This window comes from Aedes aegypti, chromosome 2 (assembly GCF_002204515.2).
Source record: "Aedes aegypti strain LVP_AGWG chromosome 2, AaegL5.0 Primary Assembly, whole genome shotgun sequence".
Taxonomy (NCBI): Eukaryota; Metazoa; Arthropoda; class Insecta; order Diptera; family Culicidae; genus Aedes; species Aedes aegypti.
The window spans coordinates 134,651,459-134,671,773 of record NC_035108.1 but is presented as its reverse complement, the minus strand read 5'-3'; the positions used below and the strand labels follow the sequence as shown (position 1 = coordinate 134,671,773).

Below are 20,315 nucleotides of genomic sequence, written 5' to 3'. Positions count from 1 at the left end.
TTCATGCTGGCAAAATATCCTATTTCTTGGCTCAAATAACGATAGCCCTTGAGCAACTGAGCTACTTTGCCGAAGACGCCATCTTTCTTAGTGGTCAGGGTACTGAGATATCTATAAAACAAAAGTTTCATGCTCACTAGCGCCGCCTGGAGGCAAAATTTTGAATCAAGTAGCTCGAACAATGATGATCCGTAACTTACTGAACAACTTTGCAGAAGACGCATCCTTCTAAATGGTCATGTTCCAGAAATATCTGCAAAACAAAAGTAAAAGTTTCATGCCCACTAGTGCCACACAGCAGTCAAATTCAGAATTAAATAAGGTACCAGCATATAGCGCTTCACCTCCAGAACAACTTTACTGAAGACCCCAAGCTTCTGAATTATCTCTACTATATATAGGTCTACTATATATAGGTCGAACTATATATAGTGCGTTCATTATTAGGCGATACTATGTACATTTGTTGATTTTACCGCTTTATAAAGGGCCATACTGTAAATAAAAACTGTCGAGTATTGTTCTTGAGAAGATTCTTGAGAAATACATTTTTGTTTGGTGTTGATAGATATCTTTGTTGCAAAATGATAGCATATAAATCACAACTGTTGTACAAAATACAACAGCGCGACAGCCCGAAGTTTAAAAGATTTCCTCGAATAATCTCTGGAGGAAATTTAGAGCAACTTTTGTAATTCTTGAAGGAATTCATATGATAAAGTAACTATGCTTTAGTAGTGTTTGTTGGAGGGTTTTTTTTTGGAAACATTCTCAAGCGACTTTCTTTGAAAAGTTAAAGGAGTTAAAATAAAATCCCAGTAGTATCTAAAAATGTATGGATCCGTTTTTTGCTGAGAGGCAGACTTTGCCCCAATAACGACGTAACGCCATGAAGAAAATTAATATGTAAAAAAAGTATTCCCTTCAAAAAATTCTACTACGAATGACTTAGCAATTAATTTCATATTTTCAATTTATAAATCAAAAACGAATTCCGTGCGTTTCTCCAGGGTGTTCTGGAATTCCTCTGGATATTGCATTAAATATTCATTTTTTATCATTCAACTAAGTTTGGCTCCTATCTACAGAGATATTCTTTGAGGAGTAGAATTAACAGCAACTTAATACGAACCCCGCCTGTTAAGATCATAGTCTAGACGACGCTGTTAAAACACCCATGCAAACAAACGAAGACGCACATCTATCAGTATGCGAAGGCTCACTGATAGATGTGCCAACCTACCTTACGAGAATCTGCCTACTACATTACACCGAGCAGTACAAGACACAGTATAATCTCGCGTGTGGTATACACATTGCAGTCCACGGACCCACCAATAAATTCATGATTGCGTTCGGTTAGGTACAATGTGCACAGAATTATAGACCACGAAAAACCTCATTGATAAGGCACTACACCCATGCTACCGATTCAACTATATATCAGCATAACAGCGCGCAAAGGTGCTGATTGATTCAACAGATGGGTCTATGAGAATCAGATTTACAACAAGGTTTTCAAGCATCTAATGCGGCAGAGCACTTTGCAAATTTCGGGTGTTTATTTCACAATCATTTTAAATATCTGATATTTTCTGTAATAATGAAATGCTGTTTTTTTTTTCAGGATTACAGACAAATAGCCGCATCTTTGCGTTTGCCTCACGATATAAACAATGCAAAAAATAATAATTGGTGAAGACAACTTGTTGAGTTCACAGCTGTAGAAGTGCCATCGCATTTCATCACATCACACCTCCATGCTTCACCGTTCCTTGGATGTAGCGCTCCTGAAGCTCGAGCTGTTTAACCGAAAGCGGCGGGCTCGTGTGTGGTGCAGAGCGCCACATCCAAGAAACGGTGAAGCATGGAGGAGGAAATGTGATGGTCTGGGGGTGTTTTTCATGGAGTGGAGTAGGAAGCCTCGTGAAAATCGACGGAATAATGACGGCAGATTCCTACATCAACATCTTGCGGGAAAATCTGGAGATTTCGCTGATCCAGACGGGCCTTGAAGAGAAATTCATATTTCTCTAGAACAACGACCCGAAGCATACTGCCAAGAAGACCAAGTCTTTCCTCCGATCTTGTCGGATTAAACCGCTGGAATGGCCTCCACAAAGCCCAGACTTCAACCCCATCGAGAATTTGTGGGCGATTCTCGATGCCAGGGTTGACAAAACTGGTGTTACCAACAAAAATATTTATTTTGAAGCCTAGGAGCGCGCCTGGGAAGAACTAGAACCATAACACCTACAAAACCTGGTGAAAAGCATGCCGAAACGCCTCCAGCAAGTCCTTAAGGCCAAAGGAGGACACATTAACTATTAAATTGCTTTTTATTTTTCTTAAATCATCTTTTCTGGGGCCAAGAAGGAAGTGGGCACTTTATTTTGTCACTATTTTTTTTTTTCAATACAAATTGATTTTCTTTTTCTTTGAGTAAAATTCTTTTTTTTTATCAACATTTCGTAAGTGCAACTTTAAAAGAATATCAAAAATAAAATATCAAAAATGATTTAAGTGTGTTAACTTTAATTTGAACCAAATCAATGAGAGAAATTCGAAAACTGGTGAGGTGGGCACTTTATTTTGCCTCTCAGTGTAAATGTAACGTTGCCACCATGAAAATGTGCTACCATAAGCATGAAACGAGCTCACACCGGTTAGCAATCCATACTCGACTGAACACGAATATCTATTCGTACTCACACATCACGAACCGGACAAGATTGATCCTGATTCCGTCACTCGCCTAACAGGAGCATGCACTTGTCCTCCACAAAAAATGCTCTTTATCATTTGTGGGCTTCGTGGCCCTGCGGTTAGTGTTACCAAGCATTTATCCGCATCGCGTCAAGCAGTGTGGGTTCGATTCCCGCTTCAGTCCGGAAAACTTTTCGTCAGGAACGTGTTTCGACTGTGTCGCTGGGCGTTGCGTGCTAGTCCGTTGTCTTGTGTGGAGCTTCCTTCAAAGGACTTAATCGTCCACTGGGAGCATTAACGTGCCGGTGTCGTTTTAAAAAAAGCAACTTTGCTGAATCAATATTTAAATACATAAGGACTGTTCATTTTATAAAGTAGACATCTTTTTCTTGTTATACTTTTTATTCGACATCTTGTTTTTGTTATACAGTTAACTCTCCCTTACTCGATATTGAAGGGACCATCGAGTTAGGGAGGTATCGAGATACAGAACACATATTTTTCAAAATTTCATTTTTTTATTATTTTGACAAAATACATTCTGAATAGTTATTTTTACGTAAATAATAAAACAATTTTGCCACATTTACCTATGTGACACTTTTTTACCAATCTGCAAAAATTAAAAATTTTAGCACCCAGAAATTGGCTGTAAAGCTTAATTTTACTATCAATTTAATCATAATAATCAAATTCATGAAATTTATTAACGTTTGGAGGACATTTGGAACTTTTCATGAAAATATCAAGTTAGAGAGGTAAACTTACTTGGGAATTTAAAACAGATAGCATCGAGTTAGGGAACATCGAGTTAGAGAGGTATCGAGTTACAGAGGTATCAAAGCATGCTAGATTGAAGGGACCACGCATTCCATCGAGTTAGGGGAAATATCGAGGTACAGAATATCGAGTAAGGGAGAGATGGCTGTATTTTTTATTTTATTCATTATTTACTAGTTGTCCCGGCAAACTTCACCATGCCATCAAGTAGGCTGTTGAAAAAAGCTATGTCCCATACAAAATGACAGTTGTGTTCACTCTCGTTTTAACAACTTTCCCGATATCCTGATATCGTCGATTTTCTATACACACAAACACATCGGAACCTTTGACGAACTAAACGGAGGAAAAATCATTCAAATTCGTTAACCCGTTCGTAAGCCATTTTGTGACAAACAAACAGATTTCCATTTTTAATTATATAGATATCGTAATCTGATTGGACGTTCGTGACGTTAGACGGGTTGAAGCAGGGAGACGCACTTTCGAATTTACTGTTTAATATTGCACTCGAGGGTGCTATTAGGAGATCTGGCGTGTAGAGAAATGGTATTATTATCACAAGGTCGCACATGCTCATTGGCTTTGCGGACGATATAGACCTAATTGGAATCGATCGCAGGTCAGTGGAAGAGGCCTTCGTGCCTCTGAAGCGGGAGACAGCGAGGATAGGCCTGACCATTAATTCTACCAAAACGAAGTACATGGTTGCAGGTAGAGATAGAGTTTGAAGTTGTTGAAGAATTTGTTTATCTTGGAACACTTGTGACATGTGACAACGACGTTTTCCACTCGGAACGCAATCCAGCAAAATAGAAAAATTATTGATCCGAATGTTTTTTCCTTATTTTTATTGAACCGAGCTATACGAAACTGTCACACAATTACTACAAATGCGAAAAACTCAACTGATTTAAAATCCATTGTTAGTAAAATATAAAATGCGTTGTATGAAATTCTTAAACATGTAGTGTTGCTCTTCGAAGTAGTGTCATTTACTAGTGATAAAGATGATTAGATCATGATCATTCAAGTTTTGACGATACCCTGTATTGAAAGTTGTCCGGCGCTGTTGATCTTCAAATTCATTTTCAGCCAAACGAAAACTAGGTTAAATAATCAATCCTCTAAATTATCTTATAGTCGTTTTTGATCATTTTTCTTTAATATTTAGTTTTAAAATGCAAATGCTGCAAATTTTATATTTTCAAAACAAATTCTGCCACCCATAGCTCGATACTATATACTGTATTTCGTTTATTGAAAGATTTAAGCATGTTAAAAAAAATGTTTTAGGTGATTTTTTTATTTAGCTGATATGGGGTAACATTGATCACCTATGTAAACAACGTTCGGTTATACTGCAAATGTCGGTATTTACTTAAACCATGGCCCCTGAAGCCGAATATGAAGGCCAAACGCTTACAAGTTATTTACTTTTTGAGTTATTTTGAAATTAAAAACACCTTGAACCACGGAATATGCCTGAAGATAGGCAATTTCCTAAGGGTATTATAAGTTCTTATCAGTAATTCGATAATGCTGCCTAATTGAGCATACTTATAAAAGTTTTGACAACGGAATCGTTTTTGGCGATGTCATTTTTAGTAAGAACCACATTTTTCTTGCTTATATCGTTTGCAGAACTTATGTGAGACATGAATCTTCGGTAGTGTCATCCTTAACAATTAAAATCATTATTTCGAAAAGTTGACAAATGTACGCATAAGGTAAACGCAATTTTCGCAAAAATATTGACTTTTATTAGCTCATGAATATAAGAAAGAGAAGCACCATTCTTGATTTGGAAATGTTTCTTTAATAAATGATAATAAGAACTTTTGATGAGATTAGTCATTCCGATCAATGTTACCCCGCTGATCATTGATACCCCGGATTACGGTACCTAATGAATAAAAATCAATCCTCTAAGTTATCTTATAATCGTTTTGGATCTTAAATTTGGAAAATAATAATACCTTTCTAATTCTTTATTTTTTCCTGATTTCGCAGGAAACAAAAAATGAACTCCTTAAACTATCTATTACTTATACGAATAAGCGTTTTTTCTTCTTTTACCTAATATTTTTTGCTAGCTTTCATTTACCCCATAAATAAAATTACAATAGAGAAACAAAAATAAAGAGATAAAAAATGCAGTAGCTTGAGCTTAGCCAAGATTAAAAAGAAAAACAGTTAAATTTCATCCGAATGTTTGTTCCGTGCTCGGCAGGGTGCGATCTTAAAACCCCTGATCCAAAAAGTTACACACCGGGGAGCGAACGGACCCACGGTTGCGTCCGGTTTGTCACTGTACTGCTGTACTGAACGGTGGCTCACCGCGTTCGCGAGTCGTTGGGCTTAACCGCTTACACGGGAGCCTGATAGGAGTAATTTCGTTTTGCAAAAAAGTTAAATTTTCGCTGCCTCTCGGTCCAGCACTTCAGTCACCAACCGAACGTCGAGACGGAAACATCGTGATAAAGTCGCGCCTCAGAAACATGAAGAAAACGGATAGTACAAGTGAGCATACCTTTGAATAGTCACAAGAAAAAAAGGTATTTCAAATATCTGAAGGAAAATTGACAAAGTGTATCGAGAGATAAATACTAATCACGTGCATTTCTGTTGCAACTGCAACCTTGTGCCTTACACGTAGCCACGCTGCCATTCAACCAAGCTTTGTGTGATTTAATAATTAGTTGCGAAGAAGTCGGTTACAAGTTTCAAGAAAGTTAAAAAGGAAAATCTGCACAAGCGTACAGAAGAACGCATCATAAGTACGAGGAAAAAACTGGAAATAAATCAAATCACTTGCTGAAGAAGGAGCAAAGCACATCACCGCAACAGGTAAACATAAGGCTCATGTTGTTATGTGCATTCTTCATTTATAGTGAAGTGGCGTTTGTGGAGTGATATGCCACCATTGGTAACGATCAGTCCAAATATATGCTGAGAGAAGTCGGAAATGCATTACATATTTAGGAAATGTGGACTGTAGAACTGGTTTTGTGCGATTAGGCACTGTTTCGCCGGGTGATCATTAGCCGTGGGTAATGGAGTTGTAAACAGTATTTACTTCAATCATGATTTAAATGGAGCTGAAGTGACATTGTACAATTCATATTCAACGGATTCTAAGAATTTACTTTACTTTATGAACGCCTCTATTAGCAGCATCATTTTTTTATCACATAAACATATTTGAAAAGCCATATTTTTTTGTTTTTAGATAATTTCGCTTCATTTTCTCAACTTCTCAAAATTCCTTGGGAGCGTCGGCCTCACTCATATACTTGCTCAGTTACTTGTTTTTAAAAAAATTAAAAAACTTTCAAACTATTGATGAGAATCTGTTGCGAAAAAAATGAAGCAGATTTGTGAAACCCCTTGAGAGTAATGAACATTTATGTATTTGGTTCCAGTCTGGCTGTATAAACATGGTAAAAACTTCAAAAAACATCATTTGATGATTTTAAGTTTTATTAGAGATAGCACAACCGATCTTTTGGTAAGAAGCTTCTTAATACCTGACATTGTGGCTAACGCATCTTATTTTTTTAATTGGTTAAAAACAAAATAGCGGTCAAAAGAATTTTATACAGAATTTATGAATATCTTTAAACCCAAATGACCAATATCGACACAGATTCTAAAAATAGAATAGTTCATTTAGATCTGGTGAAAAAATAATGCAAAAATATTGAAAATAGAAAAAGTCATCGCGAATCATTTTTTTGTGGTTTAAAAGTGATGCTGCCAGTAGAAGGGTTAATTAGTGATCAAACGATTGATTCAAAATTGAAATCATCTTGGTTGCCACACTCAGAAATTTTAGAGACGATAAGAATTCAAATCAAACTTTGTATTGTGAAAATAATCGTAATATGAAGAAACAAAAGGTGAAAGTTCATTAGGGAAACTAGGTGCGCCGTCGGTTAAGGTGAAGATGAATCGAAGCTAAACTTCAAATTTTCAAGAGCACGGATCTGGAGAACCAAGCATCCGTTTGAGGTGAAAACTTAATCGATTGGTCACTAGCTGGTGGTGATCAATCGATTAGGATTTCAGCTCAAACGGATGATTGGTTCTCCAGATCCGTGCTCTTGAAAATTTGAACTTTGGTTTCGATTTATCTTCACCTTAAAACGCCCTTTCGCAATATTTCCAAGATACAAGGTATTTTAGTAAAATTCGATCATATAGTTCAACGACTCGTGATTTTTTTTTCAATTTTCTAAAAAAATCAAATATACGTTCTGGAAACCTTGGTTGCTCAGATACCGAGGTTGAAATACAATTTGTACCGCAACATTCCTAATTCAAACGAGAACGAGACATATAACTGCATAGTATCTGCTGCATACATAAGAATTTGACAAGTACAGTCAACACTCCATAGCTCTATATTGGATGAGGGAGGTAATGATTTACAGAACAGAAAACTAGTGCAAATGCGATCCAAGGGACCTTCGAGGTAGCCATGAAAACCAATGTTTACTATGGTTCTCTAACTCGATATAGAAACACTGAATATCGAGTAAGGGACAGTTGACTGTAGCCACAATAAAACATCCGTTCGGAACTGAGTGGCGCGTTGTACTCTGCAGTTTTGGAAATCAATATTTGATTCAAATGACTGATTTTAGTAATTACCAGTTTACTTTTGCGACTTTTCTGTAAACCCAATGTTAATAACATATTCGATGAAATTGAATTTTTCCTTGGAACCGCATATTATCCCTTTTTCCCCTATATCCAACTGTAAAAAATCTTAGCTAAACGGTGCAAGCATGACCACAGCAATCAACCGCAGGCAAAAAAAAAGTGCGGTGAAAACTACCATTTTAGGGGGTTAACTTAAGGGCTTGCACCGACAATTTTCAGCAGACGATAACTGCGTTTGATTCCATGTCTGTACTGCCGTTATAAGCATAATTGTCCCATGTTGCTTATTGTGCATTTCGACTTTTTGCCATCAAACAGTTTATTTTTGAAAGAAAAAGGCTAAAGTTCGTAGACAAAGAAGTCAATGTTGACAGATTGAGATGTAAAATTGTCAAAAATAACACAGCGTAACAAAAATGACTCAATCATCAAATTATGTGTCTCTAGTAGATTTGGGGTTGCTGAATTTGATGCCGTTCTCAGAAATGTTCCAGCACATCACAATTGTTAGTTACAGGTCGCCAAAGTTGTATGAAACACTGATTTTATTGATGTTTACATGAAATTTAAAGTATGATTTATCAAACTTTTTTGTAATCTTATCAACAAAGCTTGCATAATAGGACTTGAACTTTCATTTAAGATATAATTTGGTTGAAATTGAACTATTCAATTTACAGTAAGTTGATTTTTTCAACATCCTTGCTGTATCCATACAACATTTTTCGTTTCTCTCATATGGCAAAATACAATACTTTTCTAAACCCCCAAAGAATAACTTTAAAGCACCAAAAATATTAAGAACTCTTATGATAAGTGTTGTTTAATGCATGAAGTTTGAGTTTTGTGGCAAATTAAGCAAATAAATTGCCATACAAGCTGGCAATCTTGCATGCAAGTTGGCTGATATAGTAAAATTTTGCATTTTCAGCAGGCAATATTTCAAAAACTAGACGTGTTATGACATTTTTGAAAACGACAATGGATTCAGCAATCCTTAGTTATGTAAATAGCGGTATTTTCATGCTTGAGACAAAAACGTGTTCCGTATTTTAATGGAATCGTTCTGGTGGGCTTCGATCTCACTACTCCCAATACGCTAGACTGGGCGCCTTTACCAACTATGCCACAGAACGGGTAAAGATTCTGCAGAGCCGTCGGCCAACCTGAAACCAAAGTCCGTCACGACCCCACATTAGGCTGACCATAAGCCAACCAGATAAAAACGGGACAAATAAAAAACAAAAACGGGACAATTTTAATAGACATAGAGTATACGATTGTGCTACTTTTCCCCGAATTCTAGTTCCCCGAATGGCCCGTTTTTCCGAAACCATTTCCCCGAATGACCCGTTCCCTTGTAAAGCAATTCAGCTCAAAAAAGTGCAATAATAGTCTTTACCCAAGCAGGCGAAAAAAGCTAAGTAATAGCAAATTTTGATATGGACATACAAAAGTAATATTAACTTGAAAGATATAAGAAATAAAAGAGGGCCGAGATGAGCCAGCCTCGGGCTGCAAATCTCGTTAATAAAGATAATAATAATAATAGAAATAAAAGATCCGAAAATATTATCTAAAATTTACTTCTGGAATATTGTGATTTGCTTTGATAGATGGATTATTGGGAAAGTAGTAAACCGCACTTTGAAGCTCGCCAAACAGTGGCTCCAAATATTTTTCCTTGCAAATGGATCCATACCCAAAGTCGTTCACGTGTAGATTTACGCGACAAATTACGGAGCTTTTCTATCCAAATGCGATTAGCTGACTGCATAATTGCAACAATTAATTATAGTCAAACAAGCTTATTATAAGTGGCAGAAATACTTTCACAAATCATTTACAAACAGGTTTTTTTTTGTAAAACAAGTGAAACGAACAGACTAGCAACCCTGCTGAAAGCACATGGTTTTGTTAAAACGTAAACAATTTTCATTAGCGTGAAACCGATTCACTGCGTTTTCTTTCCCGCCAACGTCAAAAACAATACGTTTGACGTTTCCGCACTTATGAACCCGCTCGCACTTATGAAGTGCGGGGTCCAGTAAGGTGGGAACTGCGCATTACTATTAGCATATCATATTTAGCTTTTATGGGGGCCTTCCTTAGCCGAGTGGTTAAAGTCCGCGGCTACAAAGCAAAGCCATGCTGAAGGTGTCTTGGTTCCTTGACTTCCCTGGGCATAAAATATCATCGTACCTGCCACACGATATACGAATGCGAAAATGGCAACTTTGGCAAAGAAAGTTCTCAGTTAAGAACTGTGGAAGTGCTCATAAGAACACTAAGCTGAGAAGCAGTCTCTGTCCCAGTGAGGACGTTAATGCCAAGAAGAAGAAGAATTTAGCTTTTATAAGATCTCACCAATATCAGCGAGCTATTCTTTAGATCTTCCAACATTAAATTTATCTATGGCTCAGAAGTTCCAGGAATAAATTTTTGATATTATTTCAGATCTTTAATCTCTTATGTCAATCAAATCAATATCTCGATTTAATGGTCAGAACTTTGCTTCTGCCTAGGTAGTGAGATAGTGTTGAATTAGAAAGATCGATAAGCTACCAAAGAAAGAGATATTTGATCATTCTCGACTAAATACATATTGCCAAAAATACATATTATTCACCACCTTGAAATGCAAAAGGTTATGACAATTATGAGTGTTAGAACTTTTCGAAGAACTGAGCTATTCGGAAAAAACTGGGTTTTCGGAGAACTAGCATTCTGAGAACAGGCGTTGGGAGAACGACATTCGGGAAACCCCCATTCGAGGGAAAGTAGGAGAGCCAGATTATGCAATCCCGAGCTACATGCCTGTATGATTCAATAAAAATCACTTAAGAACCTTGAAGCTCATGCTTTGATTTCCGAGAAGCAGCGTTTTTAAGAAATTTCCTAAATAAAAATCTTTAAACTTTTCAATTTTTCAAATTCAAACGTAATTTTTCATTACTTTATTGATATATCCACTTTTTAAATAGTTAACCCAATCAATTCGGTTTCAGAAGTAAACACATAGTTGTACTTTATCATTTTAGGTATTATATGAAAAATTATCTTATGAAGATCTGTATTTTGGAATCCACCAAAATTTGGAATAAATAAGAGTAAAGAAACGCAAAAAGTTAAGCAGAAGCATGTACGGATCAAGTTTAACTCTGTTTGAGAAACTATATAATTGCTTGGAAAATACATGAGTAAGACAATAATCTCTGAATGAAATATTTCTATAAACTGTTTGTTATGTTGTTATTTTCATTTTTTATGTACTGGTGTTGAAAATTATATGCCAATTCTCCATTTCCTCAAATACGGGACAATTCGAGCATTTTCCATAAAACGACGGGACAGTCCGTCGAGGGGATAAAAACGGTACTGTCCCGTTAAATACGGTACGTATGGTCAGCCTACCCCACATTCTCCTTCACAACTTTACATCTCATCAGTGCGCATCGTACCTTCGTGCTGTACGTACACGAATTCTCTCTGCTCTTGGAAGTTTTCTTAAAAACTACCTAAAGCAATAAAACAGTACTTTTCAGTGCTACAAAAACAGTACTTTTCAGTGCTAAAATTAAAAACGGTACTTTTCAGTGCTACCAAAACAGTACTTTTCAGTACTATTTTTTCTACTATTGATCCCTTTACGATCCTTGTTTGGACCCGTGCCTTCGATTTTTCGTTGGACCCGTTGGCGAAAGCTAGCGGTGGTAATCCTACTTGGACACCGTCTAGGGAAAAAACCTCTCGAAGGTCACGTCTTCTTTCGTTTATTAACTAAACATGGTATCAACAACTAACAAAAGGAAGGGTGAATCTCTGAATTCACTACTTCCTTCCAAAAAAGTGGGTTTTAAAACTGTCACTACACGTGGCAAGAATGGAAGAAAGGACGTTTCCCCGGAATGCGAACTTTCTTCCAAGGGTGAAATGAATAATTGTATCGAAATGAGCAATCAGTTCGATGCTCTAGACAAATTTTCCGAACACCAAATCGATGCAGCCTCTAGCCCAGGCTCTTTGATTCAAGTGAGGAAGCAAAGAGTGCCGCCTATCGTGGTCAGTTGTTCCGAATTTGCGGGATTTAGGCAGGAGATCTTGAACTCCATTAGGGGAATCAAGGTTTCCTTCCAAATCGCAAAGAAAGAAGACTGTCGCGTTTTGCCGGAAACTCTTAAAGATCGTGAACTTCTTCTCAAACATCTTGAAGAGAAGAAGCACAAATTTTTTACTTATGACGACAAAACTGAACGTTTGTTCAAAGTTGTCTTGAAAGGTCTCTCAAGTGACTATAAATCACCTGAAGAGATCAAAAATGGAATAAATGATTTACTTGGATTTTCCCCAGTCCAAGTAATCATTATGAAAAAGAGAACCCAATCTGGCATTGTTCGGAAAGGGCTTTCTCAAGAATTTTATTTAGTTCACTTTAACAAAAAAGAACTAAATAACATTAAAGCTTTAGATAAAGCAAAACTTTTGTTTGATGTCCGTGTGACATGGGAACATTTCCAGAAACCTGGAGGAAATTACCAGAACCCCACTCAGTGCCGTCGGTGCCAAAAGTGGGGTCATGGTACAAAAAATTGTCGCATGGATGCTAAATGCATGATTTGCGGAGGTTCTTCTCACGCCAAAGACGTCTGTCCAGTGAAGGAAGATACCACCAAATTCATATGCTGTAATTGCGGGGCTAATCATAAGTCCAATTTTTGGAATTGTCCTTCACGCAAAAGGGTCATTGAGGCTCGTGCCAGGCAGATGAAAGATAATATCCGTTACGATAACGGTCGTTTCCGGAATTTGCCTGGTAGAGTATCGAACAATGCTCATTTTTCAGTTAACGATCGCTTGATCATGAATCATACCCATCAGGAAGATCATAATCATGCTCATTCACAAACTAATTTTAATCCGTCGGGTAGCCGTTCGAATCTTTCAATTTCGAATGTATCTACCCACGGTAAATCCTTTGCCGATATCGTAGCAGGAAATTCTACCTCCTCCCCTGTTCGATCAATTGGTACCCATTCTACTTGTTTCAAATCAAATGGAAAAAACCCTACCGCCACAGGTAACTCCGCTTCTTCGTCTACCGGAAATTCTAATGGGAAATCACATGACATGTCTGCCTCTGATTTTAATTTTCTAACTGAACAATTGAATCTAATGATTGATGCAATGTTCAAAGCCTCCACTATGACTGAAGCAGTCCAAGTAGGTGTAAAATTTACAAACCAAATTGTTATTGGATTACGTTTTTCTAATGGATCCAAATAATAATTTAAATATTTTAAATTGGAATGCTCGTTCTCTGAATGGTAAAGAGGACGAGCTGTTTAACTTTCTTACGGTTAATAACGTGCAAATAGCAGTTATTACCGAAACGTATTTAAAACCTGGATCTAAACTCAAAAGAGATCCTAACTTTTTTGTTTATCGTAATGATAGAATTGATGGGGCATGTGGGGGAGTTGCAATCATCATTCATAGGCGTATAAAACATCAACTGTTTTCATCATTTGAAACTAAAGTTTTTGAAACTTTAGGTGTTTCTGTTGAAACACAGTTTGGTAAATATACTTTCATAGCTGCCTATTTGCCTTTTCAATGCTCTGGACAGCAAGTTAATTTGCTCCAAACTGACTTGCGAAAATTGACTCGCAATAAGTCAAAATTTTTTGTCATTGGTGACTTTAATGCCAAACATCGGTCATGGAATAATTCTCAAAGTAATTCCAACGGCAGAATTTTATTTGATGAGTGCTCTTCAGGATATTTCTCAATTCAATACCCTGATAGCCCCACATGTTTTTCCTCTTCTAGAAATCCATCTACGATTGATTTGGTCTTAACCGACTCTAGTCATCTTTGTAGCCAACTGATTACTCATGCTGATTTTGATTCTGATCATGTCCCTGTTACATTTCAAATATCCCAAGAAGCGATTCTCAATCCTATCAGCTCCACTTTCAATTATTTACGAGCCGACTGGAATATATATGAAACGTATGTTGACTCTAATCTTGATGTTAACATTTCTTTAGAAACTAAACTTGATATTGACAATGCTCTTGAAACTTTAACAAATTCCATTGTTGAAGCCCGGAGCACTGCAATTCCAAAATGTGAAGTAAAATTTGAATCCGTGATTATAGACGATGATCTTAAACTCTTGATCCGTCTTAAAAACGTGAGGAGAAGGCAATTTCAACGCACTCGCGATCCTGCTATGAAAATTATATGGCAGGATTTGCAGAAAGAAATCAAGAAACGTTTTGCTCAATTAAGAAACAAAAATTTTGAAAATAAAATTTCTCAATTGGACCCTGGCTCTAAGCCCTTTTGGAAATTATCGAAAATCTTGAAAAAACCTCAGAAGCCAATACCGGCATTGAAAGAGGAAAACAAATTATTACTAACTAATTGCGAAAAAGCTCAAAAACTTGCTATGCAGTTTGAAAGTGCGCACAATTTTAATTTAGGACTTACTAGTCCAATTGAAAATGAAGTTACTCAGGAGTTCGAAAATATTCTCAATCAAGAGAACGTTTTCGAAAATGCCTGGGAGACTGATTTGGAAGAAGTGAGAACTATTATTAAAAAATTCAAAAACATGAAAGCTCCTGGCGATGATGGAATTTTCTACATCCTCATCAAGAAACTTCCAGAAAGTAGCTTATCATTTTTAGTTGATATATTTAACAAATGTTTTCAATTAGCATATTTTCCTGACAAATGGAAAAATGCTAAGGTTGTTCCAATTTTAAAACCAGACAAAAATCCTGCAGAAGCTTCTAGCTATCGTCCAATCAGTTTGCTTTCCTCCATCAGTAAACTTTTTGAAAAGGTTATTTTGAACAGAATGATGGCCCACATCAACGAAAATTCAATTTTTGCCAGTGAACAGTTCGGATTCCGCCATGGACATTCGACCACTCATCAACTTTTACGTGTAACAAATTTGATCCGTTCCAACAAATCTGAAGGCTATTCTACTGGTCTTGCTCTTCTAGACATAGAAAAAGCATTCGACAGTGTTTGGCATGAAGGTTTGATTGTAAAATTAAAAAACTTTAATTTTCCAACATACATTGTTAGAATAATTCAAAGTTATCTGTCAAATCGTACACTTCAGGTTAATTATCAAAACTCCAGATCTGAAAGACTTCCTGTAAGAGCTGGTGTTCCTCAAGGCAGCATTTTGGGACCAATATTATACAATATTTTCACATCTGACTTACCTGAGTTACCTCAGGGATGTCAAAAATCTTTATTTGCGGATCACACAGGCCTCTCCGCCAGAGGACGAAGCCTGCGTGTCATCTGTAGTCGATTGCAAAAAAGTTTGGATATTTTTTCTTCATACTTGCAAAAATGGAAGATTTCTCCTAATGCTTCCAAAACTCAACTAATAATATTCCCACATAAACCAAAAGCTCTTTATTTGAAACCTTCAAGTAGACATGTTGTCACGATGAGAGGGGTTCCAATAAATTGGTCAGATGAAGTTAAGTATCTAGGGCTCATGCTAGATAAGAATTTAACTTTCAAAAATCACATTGAGGGCATTCAAGCCAAATGTAATAAATATGTAAAATGTCTCTATCCCCTTATTAATAGAAAATCAAAACTTTGTCTTAAGAACAAGCTGTTGATATTCAAACAAATTTTCAGGCCAGCCATGTTGTATGCTGTACCAATATGGACTAGCTGTTGTAATACCAGGAAGAAAGCTCTGCAGAGAATTCAAAATAAAATTTTGAAAATGATTCTGAGACTTCCTCCCTGGTATAGTACCAATGAGTTACATAGAATATCCAATGTTGAAACATTGGAACAAATGTCAAATAAAATAATAAATAATTTCAGGCAAAAATCGTTACAATCTTCTATTGCCACGATTAATGCGTTATATGTTTAGGTTAAGTTAGGTTAAGTATATTAAAAACGTTTTTTTTTCTCTTATAAGCAAGTGAAATCAACTCACCTGTAAAAAAACTGAACTGCTACGGCAACTGAAATGTAATATGTTGTTAACAAAATGTTAATTAAATCTTAAATTTGTTTTACCAAATTAGGATGATAGTGTTGTCTAATAACACAGAACACCTAGATATAAGAAATGAATGTAATGTTTGGAATGATACTAATAAAGAAATTAAAAAAAAAAAAAAAAAAAAAAAAAAAAAAAAAAAAAAAAAAAAAAAAAAAACTTTACATCTCATTCGGCTTTCTTAGATGCCTACCAGAACTATTCCGTTATTTTTCACAATTTTACATCTCAATTGTTCAAATTGACTTTTGTGTCGACGAACTTCAGGTTTTTTTTTTCAAAACACCGTCGGCTGGTTTGAGTCGTCATAGACATGACAACCCTAGTTGTGTAGTTTTTCTTTCACCTACAGTTTTGGAAAGCACTAACAACAAATCAAATTTGTTCGGAAACTCAATGAAAAAAAAATCAAGTCAATTTGTCCTATTGTTGAATTTTCAACCATAACGCATGTTCCGCTACTGTATTTCTACACATAACTGTCACAATTCGCAGCGCTAACCTCGAACAAAATATTCAGTACGCATTTTTGATTGGATGTGGTTTTTGAAAATCATTTTGTATATTTTTTATGTTGGCTTTACATCCCATGTGTAACACAACCTGTGCTATGTATTTGTATTATCGGAGTGCATTCATATTAACACCTGACGGACGTACATGACGTCAAGTTTGATTAAACTTTTCAACTTCAAAATACTTTTTTTCATCCGGTTTTCAATGAAGTTCCGTCGTATTTTCAGGGTTGATCGCCAAAGTTTTCTAGTTTTTGAAACTACGGTCGCCGATTCGAACATTACCGTAATTCCGGATTTATCACGGGGATTAGTGAGCTCTACTTGAAGAAGCAATAACCACTTCAAATTTAAGTTCATGGCTTTCGAGCATGATTCTGCACCTGCTAATCAACGGTCCATTCATTTCAAAACGCACAATTAAGTTAAAAACCCGAAAAAACTACATCAGAGCATATTGAATTCACATCACTAGGAGTATATAGAACATAAAATGTTTCTTAACATCTCTGCAAAACTTTCGCATTGAAATATGTCGTATATCGGCCATGAAGAGAGTTTTCATTTCGTTCAGATTTTGAACTGCTCAATGTTCAAGCCTACTTGATCCCTCATTCAAAGGTTTGGACTTGAACGCAAACTGAACGCGTTCAACACTGTTCACCGGATTAACTTTGATAAGTGATTAGACCATGATAAACAATCATTTGTGAAATATAAACATGGTAGTAAATATAATATTTTTAAGTAATTACGAAAAAAAGGAAAAAAAACAATGCCGACACTGGGAGTGACGAACCATTCAAAGTTCTGAGGAAATTCTGAGGTTTCGATAGACATTCTAGATTTATCATAATAATTCTGGGGTTATTTAAGGCATTCTGGGATTATTGTGGAAATATTGAAATTCCGGTATTTGATTCGGTTATTGATCTTTTGAAATTATTTTGGTATCTTTGAGAAGGTATTTCTGTAAGAATAAGATAATTTGGATTTCAAAAATAAGATTTTTGGATTTTAAATCTAAATGTCAGTACCGGAATCTAAAAAAATTAGTAATTTCATAATTTTATGTTGCTATCATCTCTAGATCTCTCCATAGGAGCTAAAATTCCAAAATTCTAAGAAAAATCTTTGATGTCAAATCATGGTACCAAGCTCTTGTTCGAAAGCAGTACGTACTACATGTTCAAAAGGTTTTTTGTTCATACCAAAAGTGTAGTAAACTTTGTGGATTTTGTTTTTGAGTAGATGCTACATGTAGTAAAGTTAAATGCTTTTTTTCCTATTACCCAGTGTTCATGTACCTTTTTCAATGCATCTATATGTTCACGAGAATTGTAATTCTAAATGATTTCAAACTGACTGAAAGGACACATTAAAAATTGTCGGGGAGCCGAAAGTCGCTAGCAATTTTATAGTTGCTTTTTTCTCCAAATTCTAATATGAGTGCATACTTTTAATTTTTTTTGATGATTTTCAGGGTTATAAAAGAATATAAAATATAATAGAATTGAAATCTAGTGGAAATAAAATATATTAGAATTAAAATCTAGTGAGTTCCAATGACATTTCTAATTCGTCATAAAGCTTGAAAAACAATATTTCCTAAGACCACTCAATACATATGTCTTAGTTCTACCATTTTTTTTAATCATAAATGTGTCAAACTAACAGCTTAAGAACATGATGATAGGTCAAAATATTAAACCATGTAACGTAAGGACGCCATTCACCGCTCATTGAATTATTTAAAAAAAAAAAACCTGAGCAAATTTTCACAATAAAAGTTATTAGCATTTATTAGTATACCAAAATGGATTGTACCAGAATGAAATTCGTATGATTTTATATTATAGATAATTAATAAAAAAAATTTCAGGCTCTTTAAGGCGGTAATGATTTTATTATGGCAGGTCGAAAAATGCCCCTTGGCTGCCACGGCTCAATATGTTGTCGAACTATAGTATAAAGAATACAACCAGCTAGTGGAAGCAAATTAATTTCAACTAGTGCTGTATATAGGGCCTCATATTTCGGATGAGCGTTCACATTCCAACTTTTTTCCTACAAAAACAAATGTTGAATCTTGCGTCTAGTGCAAAAATGTCAAACAGCCGATTTTTGACAAAATTTTACATTTTGAAATGCTGTTAAATGAGCGGTGAATGTCCTTACGGTAGGAATGACCAGTTTGTTCATCTTAGTTACATAATTTACATGTCTTCAAAGTTTGTACGGATAATACGAGGACACCCTGTATACACAATCATAATTTACAATAGTTACATAGATTATAATTTGCAAAGACACTGCAAAATAGAAACTTTATAACATATGTAAAATTAGAAGTGCGTAATTCAAAATTACACAACTGAATGTGTGTAATCGATTAGTATGTGAAATCATGCCACGAAATGATTTGGCAAATCCGCGATTTTCACGACACTTTTTTATTCACTCACGATTTTTGCGTTTGGATATAGATGATCAAAAATAAACACTAGAAAAATTAAAAAAACATGTCTGTATTTTTTCAAATTTACATAAAAATCAATTTCAGCATACCTCTTATATTTCGTGGGAGTCAAAATGAACCAAATTATGTTAAAATAATTTATCAAACCGTGTTTAGATTGATTTCAGATAGCAAGAAAATTGAGTATTAAAGATTCAAATTGAGCAAATTGCTCGCCATACCAGAACCTTTTTCCCAAATTTGTCTGTTCGGATATATCGTACGTCGTCAGGAACATCTGTTTTCGCCACAGCATTGAACAATTGGAATTTGAACACATTGCGATTGAAGTAAAATCTCGGAACGACAGCTTTTCTGAACGCCGTTTGTACAGAATAAATCTGCGTGTCGCCATGTTAATCCGACTAAACGCTCAGGATTTACAACTGTTTTGATGTCAACTTTTTTTGCTGTAAAAAAACACCTTGAAAAAAAAATAAATTTTGTTTCAGTGTGTACTCAAACACTGAAACAAAATTTGAACTTTTTTCATGGAATTTTCACATTAAAATGTAAATTATCAGGTGTCCACTTTCTTAAATGAACAGTCCTAGCTTGGCCACATACTTGGCCTTCCTGATAAACTAAAAGCACAGTATAGAAAAATGCGTTATTTCCAAAAGCCTTTTCACAACACAATAGAAAAACTTTACAAAAAAAAAAGAATTTTCTCATGTATGACTTCCATTATATGTTATTTTGGGAAAACAGATCAAAATTTTTGAAGAAAAACGTTTGAGATTTGTTCAAGAACGGAGAACTCGGATCGCATAGTACATATTTGGAAACGTGGTAGATTTTACAACTTCTTTAGTATTCTGAGCCAATTAAGTTAATGTTTGATCCAGAGACTGTTATCGACCAAAAGGACTGACTCCTTTTATGTAAGGAAACACTCTGATTTCGAAATCCAAAGATTGACGTCACAATGGCCGATTTCAAAGGCACTAAACTAAAGATCTAGTAAATCATCGTTTCTGATCTTATTACTTTCAACTTTCTGCTGCTAGTGCACAAAGCTCAAATAACATTGTCGGTTATTGGTTGTCTGCTTCTTGAGATTTGTGCA

The 20,315-nt window shown here is 35.6% G+C and overlaps 2 protein-coding genes across 2 annotated transcripts in view; one reads left to right on the top strand and one right to left on the bottom strand.

Annotated features, from left to right (window-relative positions):
• The window catches only part of LOC5569164 (transmembrane protein 170A), a 110,031-nt gene that overhangs the window by 60,609 nt on the left and 29,107 nt on the right, over positions 1–20,315 (bottom strand). The window lies entirely within an intron of this gene.
• LOC5569163 (cysteine dioxygenase type 1) overlaps positions 5,833–20,315 on the top strand; it is a 30,719-nt gene continuing 16,236 nt past the window's right edge. Inside the window, exon 1 of the mRNA XM_021842479.1 lies at positions 5,833–6,336. The gene's annotated coding sequence lies outside the window, so the exon portion shown is untranslated. The remainder of the gene's footprint in view (positions 6,337–20,315) is intronic.